At 42.9% G+C, this 8359-nt stretch overlaps 1 long non-coding RNA gene across 1 annotated transcript; it reads left to right on the top strand.

Moving 5' to 3' along the window:
- Positions 1–6751: 6751 nt before the first annotated feature.
- LOC142149956 (uncharacterized) lies at positions 6752–7093 on the top strand. The gene is made up of 2 exons (XR_012690944.1): positions 6752–6832; positions 6957–7093. It is a non-coding gene; the product is annotated as an uncharacterized LOC142149956 (long non-coding RNA).
- The last annotated feature ends 1266 nt before the right edge of the window (positions 7094–8359 follow it).

The raw sequence follows: 8359 nt of genomic DNA, 5'->3' as shown, positions 1-8359 counted from the left end.
TATTCCTGTAAGTGGTTGTGTAGGTAGGGGCCCCAGTGCACTGCTTTGTCCGGGGGCCCATAATGTTGTTAAATGGCCCCAGCGTCGGACTGGCCCACCAGGATACCGGAAAAATCACCAGTAGGCCCCGCTGCCCTACAGCCACACCCCCTTCTAGAAGTGGGCGGAGCCCATCCAGCTCACCTGGGGGTCGATTTCCTCTTCGGCGTCCCAGCTGTCCTCCTCGGCGTCCCCGCTGTCCTCCTCGGCGTTCCTGCTGCTGCAGATGACTGGCTGTCAGTGACAGCCAGTCATCTTTCACATAAGATCGCAGTTGCGATCATGTGACCTGCCCCTTCCTCCTGTCAGCTGACTGTCTGCTCCCTGAAGGACTAAGGACCAGAGAGGCTGCAGCAATGGGTAAGTAGATTTTTTTTTCACAGGACTTGCAGCATGAGACAGAATTCTCTCTCTATATATATATATATATATATATATATATATATATATATATATATATATATATATATATATATATATACACATACACACACATACATATATACACACACATTATATATATTATATATATATATATATATATATATATATATATATATATATACACACACATATACATACACACATATATATATATACATATACATATATATATATATATATATATATATATATATATATATATATTTTTTCATCTGTGCTCTAGTTACTGGGAGAGCAGAGGCTGACTGCAGAGAGTATGTATGTGTATATATATATATATATATATATATATATATATATATATAGAGTATGTATATATATATATATATATATATATATATATATATATATATATATATATATATATGTGTGTGTGTGTGTGAATTGAGAGCTCTATTCCATTGCATATGTGAATTGGAGGGCACTATTGCGGGTATAATGTGAATTGGGGACACTATTGTGGGCATAATATGAATTGGGGACACTGTTGCGTGGTATATGTGAGGCAGGTCAAGACTGTATATTCTTTATACACATACTGCATTCTTTTTATACTACAGTAAGGTGCTAGCTGTCCTTAGTGGACTGACCACTCCCCCTCTAGTGTCTGGTCCCGCCTCTATGATGGCTGACCACACAACCCCTCTGGTGGGCCCCTAGTGTTGCAGTCTCCCGGTGGGCCCTTCATGCCCCAGTCCGACACTGAATGGCCCTGTTCTGAGTTTCTGGCCAGCTAGTGTCTAATGCTAGTGGCTTAGTGGCTCCACATCTGGAATTGTGGACCCACATCTTTCATGACAACGGTAAGTTGATTTCTAAGGCAGCATCAGGGGCAGGGTGGCATCTGCCCCCCGGGCTGGTCCCATAATGGGCTACCTTGGGCTGGATCACTGGGCCACCTGCATTTTTTTGCTTTAAAATAGGCTGCTGGGTCAAGTCTTGCACCCCTGGCCGAAATTTGCTAGCCCTCCCCTGGGCAGCATTCACACCCATGTGTTGGCCGTATGAAGAGACTTAGCAATTTACCTTGCACATTTACCAATCAGGTCACTGATATCAGAACAGAATCTTGGTGGATTGCCCATTTCACTGAACATTTGAGGAGACCCAGGCGACATCTCTAAATGTACTGTACACGCTTCAGGGAAAATGTTTATTGCATGGCAATATGATTCATATACATGACTTTGGTAAAGGGGAAAGTCTTGTAAGTAGCATAAGAGAATGACAAACTTTAGATATGATTACCCGTTCAAAATTCCTATGGGGTTGTCATAGGGTTTCATCCATTAGGTTTCCCACATGTCTGTTAAAAGTCTTGTATTTTGTCTGCAGATCAGAAAGTATATTGTATGTTATTGAGTATTTAGTCTGCTTGGGCTAAAAATATACATTTTGCCTCAGCCACTATAATGAAATTCCATTATGGAATTCCATGGTGAGCCCTTCCTACCTCAGTCGATCAATAGCCACCACTGAGTGAAAATAAATATATTATACCTATAGCACACTGGGGCTGATGCACAGTGAGATAGACGGCAGTATAGGCAGCTTAACTTGTTTGAAGTCACTCTGTGCATACCTATAAAGAAGGTGCATGCACATGCGCCTATGCAGACATGATGCTGGCACTGATGCCCTCCTGAGGCCGAGTACAGTCAAGACGTGTTTACACAAATGCGGCTCATGCAGACCTGCAGAAACAGGCATATACTCTTATTAGGAGGAGTATATCTTACACATGCTATTGGGCAGTTTCAAATACTCACTGATGATGGCTACTTGATGTAAACCAGCGCTTATGGTGCTGATGCGGAGGCGGATACATCTCAAGATGTCAATGGCTCGGCATATGGGCAGAAATACGATAATTTTCCTGTACTCTTTTTTTTTTATAAGGGAGGTTTCTTTAAGAGTTTTTTTTAACAGTAATTTACTTTCATTTTGCACCCAACTCTGCCTCAGCCCCAGAGTGTCTATTCTACAGTATAATCTAATATTCTGCACAAATATGGTTTGGGAATGATTTAGAGAGATGGGGGAATAAAGCGATTAATAGATCCACTTGTTCACTTTAAAGCCAGTGTAAACTTGCGGGAGAATTCAGAACAGCTGGCGCTCTAACAGATGACTATAAGGAAAATGTAATTATTATATCTGTGAGTATAACATTCCTCAAGGCTGAGATACCAGTATACCAGTGTAAGTACTAGGTCCCTGAGATAAAGGGGTACGGGTTGATTGAAGATCTCTTCTTCTGCTGCTCCGGACGTCCCACGACGTCCTTCTCTCACTCCGCCGCCGCACTTCTGGTAAAATAGCGCCGCTGGCGGTTTATATACTCGCCCTGATTGGCTCATCCTTCCTCCGCTGCCCAGACCTGCGGGAAAAAGCGAATACTTACCAACGCTGGATCGCTGGAATGGTAGGTTAAGCTCCCCTTCTTTCTTCGCCCTCTTGTTGAGCACAGCAGTCAGGACCATCTTCTGTCCCTCCAGGGACACAGCAGCAGCGGGGATCTTCGCCCTCTTCCCGGGCACCGGTTCCAGGGCTCCCGGGGACACCTCTACACTGGCATACCACAATGTCAACCACGCATTTGGTGTATTCATTGAAACTCTGGGTAGATGTGGTAACATCGCAATTGGTCCTTGCAAAAACCCAGCATCTCTAAGCAGTCGGAGCAGAGAGGCTGTGATTCACATAACCTAGAACAGATTTGCAGGTGTAATTTTATTGGAATGACCCTAAATTTTTCAGGACACAGACAGCATCTCCTGCATGTCATGGTCATTTTTTTTGAAGTTTGGTAACACCAAATTGATTGTGTGAGCAAAACAGGAAATGTGATGGAATATTGGTGGCGTTATCAGAAATTACATATCCTCAGGAGAGTCCAAGCAGGATTAGCCATGTTGCAATGCAATCCCTTAGTTTTTGTAACAGATTGTCAGCTGTATGCCTCTTAGTGAAGCCACTGATACACATAGTAGCCTACTTCTAAAAAATGTGACGTACTTGGGTACATGCTGCTACTGTTCCTGCTGGTGAAGGCGAATGACCAACCCAGTGGCCTGTCACAGTCATATAATCTTTAGTTTGCCCAGTTCCGCATGTCCACTTATCTGTGGTTAAGTGTACAGTGGGTAGAATGGCATTTTGTAGCCCAATAATTACATTTTGAAGAACCTTCTGGTAGAGGTGAGGAATAGCTTTCCTACTGAAATGGTTTAGTGATGGAATTTGGTAAAAAGGACAGAAGACGTTAAGTAACTGTCTAAAACCAGTTGCATTAATAGTGGACATTGTACGCAGATGTAATACTAGCATAGTCCCTATGGCGTCTGTGATCCGCTTTGCGGCTCGGTGACAGCTTTCTTACTTTCCTTCTCTAGCAAAGGATTGTTTAACAGTCAATTGTTGTAAACTACTAGTAGTATTCTTCTGGGTTGAAGATCGACCCCTAGCAACAGCGGCAGCAGCGGGACTAACGCTCAATAATTCTTCAGAATAATCATGGTTAGTGGAGGAGTCATCTAGCCTTAGCAACTTGGATGCAGGACTAACACCCTTCACTTTTGAGGATATTGATTATGAAGGTGTTGGGGGTGTAGATTGCAGGTGCTGGGATCTAGATGAGAGAAGGGAGGTAGCTGATGCTGGTCTGCTTGTTGTTAATTTTTTAACATAAGTTTCTGATTTTCCCAACAGCTTTCCATGAACTCACTTCAAATGCTGTAACATGGATGAGGATCCTAGATGGTTAAGGTCCCTACCTCTACTGAGTGTGGCTTTAAAAACGCTACAAATGGCTAGACAACTGTCAGGATTTGTGTAAAAATAATTCCACACATAACAGGTGGATTTTTTAAACCGCTTATGGTGGACCTCATACCTTTACCATATTTTACCTTTACAGAGACTTGAATTGGCATTTGAAAGGTCAGGAATTTATTAAAGGCGAATCTGCTGGAAAAAATTGGTAGCAAATCTAAGCAGACCAATCAGCCTCCAGCCACACCTACAAGTTGCAAATTCCGTCCAAACTAATTTGGACCCGACTAGGCGTAAAAATGCCAAACTCCCCCATTTGGCACATTAGCTGAGGCCCGCCCGCCTAAGTGGAGCCCCCTAACCCCGAAGGGCTATTCTGACTAATTGCCCAATCTCTTTAAGAGGAGAGTGCCTACTACGCCTTAAATGTAACCAAATTGGCCGCTGATTGGGCTGCTTACCGCCTCTTGTAAATTAGAAGTGTGAATCACTTAGATGGCAACCAACAAATACTCACTCCTATACCAAAATAGGGAATGGGTGGGTGGGTAAACTCTCCAGACGGTAAGAGGAAGTTGAAACCTCTTCCTATATGTTATAAGCCTCTCTGCAAGGCTAAGCCCTCCCCTTCCGATTGGATGACTCAGTTTTTCACTACCACCCATATAAGTTAACTCCTGCTATGCCTGAACTTTTTCATCTGCCTGCCCCTGCAGCGTTTATATCACCTCGGGCTAATTCCATCCCTCTGTTATATGGTCTTATGCTTAGGCATGACAATGGCCTATTTCTTATCACTGGCAAGAACTGCTGCAATCTCTGTTTGAAAGTGTATGAAAATAATATTGTGACCTGTGAGGTGGTCAAAATTGAATGGAAATGACTGGAAATTAGTATTAGTGAGGTAATAATAATGTAGGTAAAAAATAATACCTAAATTATGTGATTTTAGCCCAAAAAATTTAATTTTGTAAAAAAATAGCAAACCAAAACCAAAACACGCAGGGGTGGTTTTGGCAAAACCAAAACCCGAAGTTAATCCAGATCCAAAACCAAACCAAAACCAAAACATGGGGGTCAGTGAGCATCTCAACTAATAATACCGCCAGGCCTGCGCACGAATCTTTCAGAAAAATGAAACGATGCTGCATGCTAACGTTTGAGAGTAATGGTGGTGTCTAATTTCAAACCCTTTTCCATGTGTTCCACTAGCGTTAGAAATGCTAGTACAAAGCACAATATTGATGTCAGTGGATATAAGACCTTGTTTAACTGGTTCCCATCCAACTCAATGGTTAGCATTGCTGCTGGTGTCATGAGTTTATACATTCTCCCTTTCTTTTTGTGGGTTTTCTTCCTTAATCCAAAAACATAGAGGTAGACTTATTGACTGATGACTATAATGTAAGCTTCAATGGGACAGGGACTGATGAGAATGATAAATATTCTCTGTACAGTGCTGTGTAATATGATGGGACTATACATAAATGATGATAGGAACAACTCTATATTTTACCAGATTTCATACAAATAGAGCAAATGGAGTTATTGTTACTATCCTTTGTATAACGCCAACGTTAGAGGGTATTTTCAAGTAATATAAAGGGGTAAGAGAAGTGATATTACCTTTTATAGTGTTCACCGACACAGAAAACATGCCAGATAAAACCTTAATATGATTTATGCATTTTAATTTTAAGTGGCATTAGTAGCATGTTAATTTGCTCTTGTGTTTTGTAGGCTACACTACTATATTTACAAAAATTAATCCATGTATTCATATGACACAATAAAGGGACCACATCGATTTGACATTTGAAGTGACCACACCCATATGACTGAATAAATTGACCACACCCAAATGACAGTTGAACATGCCACACCCAAACCCCGCCCATATGACTTCATAAAGCTGTCAGTAACATGACACAGTAGTTTCATGGTATAAAAGAGGGGACTTGGAGCCCACAAGTCAATTGCCTTCAGCCAGGGGCAGAGGAGAGTGGGGGGGGGACAGCCTTTGCCTTCAGCCAGGAGCAGAGGGGAGTGGGGGGGGGAACAGCCTTTGCCTTCAGCCAGGAGCAGAGGGGAGTGAGGGGGACCAGCCTTTGCCTTCAGCCAGGAGCAGAGGGGAGTGGGGGGGGAACAGCCTTTGCCTTCAGCCAGGAGCAGAGGGGAGTGGGGGGGGAACAGCCTTTGCCTTCAGCCAGGAGCAGAGGGGAGTGGGGGGGGACAGCCTTTGCCTTCAGCCAGGAGCAGAGGGGAGTGGGGGGGGGAACAGCCTTTGCCTTCAGCCAGGAGCAGAGGGGAGTGAGGGGGACCAGCCTTTGCCTTCAGCCAGGAGCAGAGGGGAGTGGGGGGGGAACAGCCTTTGCCTTCAGCCAGGAGCAGAGGGGAGTGGGGGGGGAACAGCCTTTGCCTTCAGCCAGGAGCAGAGGGGAGTGGGGGGGGTGGAACAGCCTTTGCCTTCAGCCAGGAGCAGAGGGTACTGGGGGGGGGGCACAACCTTAAGCCTTCAGCCAGGAGCAGACAACAAATACAGCCATACATATGTATGAAAGAAGCACAATGAGAGGTAAATATATATGTTCCAGTTACTTTGTGTATACTGTAGTCTTGGCCAATGATATAGAAGATTTTCACGTGGCTATAGACGATATAGGTGCAATCTAATGCGTTCTTATTTCTCATTGCTGCAGGTTACAGGTACCGACATCAGAGAAAAAGCGCCTGACCTTATTGACAGTGACCACTAACTACCAGTGGATCTCAATATTACTGCATAGATTGGATAATGAAATCACATGAAGAAAATAAAAAAAACTAATGTAAACAAGTTATTGTATGGAGTATGATACATTGTAGAATCACTTATAAACACTAGTATAAGCCTAGATAAGATAGGATAAGTATGATAAGTTTACAAAATAAATAGAACAAGCAGAATTTTGGCTCCTGTGATCTTTTATTAATTAAGGGGGTCATTTAATGTGCATGAAAAATGCATGTGTAGTGGTTAGGAAATAGCAAGCAAAATCACCTTAAAATGATGCCCACCCCTTGTGTTTTATTCTTGGTTGGTGTCACCATACCACATTTGTTATTGGTGAAGCATAATTAAAAACTCTGGCTGTTTGTGGAGAGGTCGGTAGAGGGCGCTGCAGAAGAAGCAGCTTGTTATAGACATACCCATCTAGGCCAGAATACACCAAATGTCTGAAGAATAGCCACATTACCTTACAGGTAAAAAAAAATATTGATTGATTTATGAAGAAACTTTGGTCTATCCACATTTGGGAATTTGGCAGTCTTAAGCTGTTAACATACCCCACCATATATGGGATATCTCCAGAGGAGTACATACCTCTGGCATGGCCATATTTTATGGTCCCACATAATGAGGCATAACGGGGCAGCACGGTGGTGTAGTGGTTAGCACTTCTGCCTTACAGCACTGGGGTCATGGGTTCAATTCCCGACCATGGCCTTATCTGTGTGGAGTTTGTATGTTCTCCCTGTGTTTGCGTGGGCTTCCTCCCACACTCCAAAAAAAAAACATACTGGTAGGTCAATTGGCTGCTAACAAGATTGACCCTAGTCTGTCTGTCTCTGTCTGTGTGTGTATGTTTGTTAGGGAATTTAGACTGTAAGTCCCAATGGGACAGGGACTGATGTGAATGAGTTCTCTGTACAGCGCTGCGGAATTAGTGGTGCTAGATAAATAAATGATGATGATGATGATGAATGAGGTTCCTACTGAGGGTGACATTTAAGTCAGATATTACTATCACTAAAGAACCCTCTGCTATAGTTTTTCTCAACCAACCACTAAGGAACTAACTGATTCACTTGGCTAGTATTCAGATTAATTAATTAGGCATCACAGCCAATCAAGACCAGTATCTCTGCCCGATATAAGGCAGTTCTAGAGTCACTCAAATACACATTATAATTTCCCTGAGGAAGCTACTGGTTAAACACTGAGGCACATCTCTCATTACCTGGTGGGACCCTATATTGTTTTCCAGACAACCTGCACTTCTGTTTACTACAAGGGATAAGTGCAGATTCAACAGTGCCGTGGATTATTTAAAAGAGGAAA

Source organism: Mixophyes fleayi, chromosome 4 (assembly GCF_038048845.1).
Source record: "Mixophyes fleayi isolate aMixFle1 chromosome 4, aMixFle1.hap1, whole genome shotgun sequence".
Lineage (NCBI taxonomy): Eukaryota > Metazoa > Chordata > Amphibia > Anura > Limnodynastidae > Mixophyes > Mixophyes fleayi.
This window is presented reverse-complemented; position numbering and strand designations above follow the sequence as displayed.